The sequence below is a fragment of the Morone saxatilis genome, unplaced genomic scaffold, assembly GCF_004916995.1.
Source record: "Morone saxatilis isolate NCDOM2014 unplaced genomic scaffold, NCSU_SB_2.0 Contig23, whole genome shotgun sequence".
NCBI lineage: Eukaryota > Metazoa > Chordata > Actinopteri > Moronidae > Morone > Morone saxatilis.
In genome coordinates this window covers 4,090,883-4,091,129 of record NW_023339796.1, presented here as the reverse complement: position 1 = coordinate 4,091,129, position 247 = coordinate 4,090,883, and positions in this window count along the sequence as shown.

Here is a 247-nt window from a genome sequence, read left to right as displayed (position 1 = left end):
CAGCAGCCAATTATATAATTACTATTTAAAACTCTGATTTGTCACATAGCCTGATATTCAGACTGGTTATCACTTTGAAATGTTTGCACTGATTCAAAACTCTCGCTTTCTTCTTATTAATAATGTTTTGTTTCTTCATCCAGTCTGAGATTGAAGAAACATGTTTATGACTTCACACTTGCCAGTATTTGGATAAATAAATTGGACAAAGAGTGGAAGAAATATGCAGAGAGAGGCCTTTCTCAAC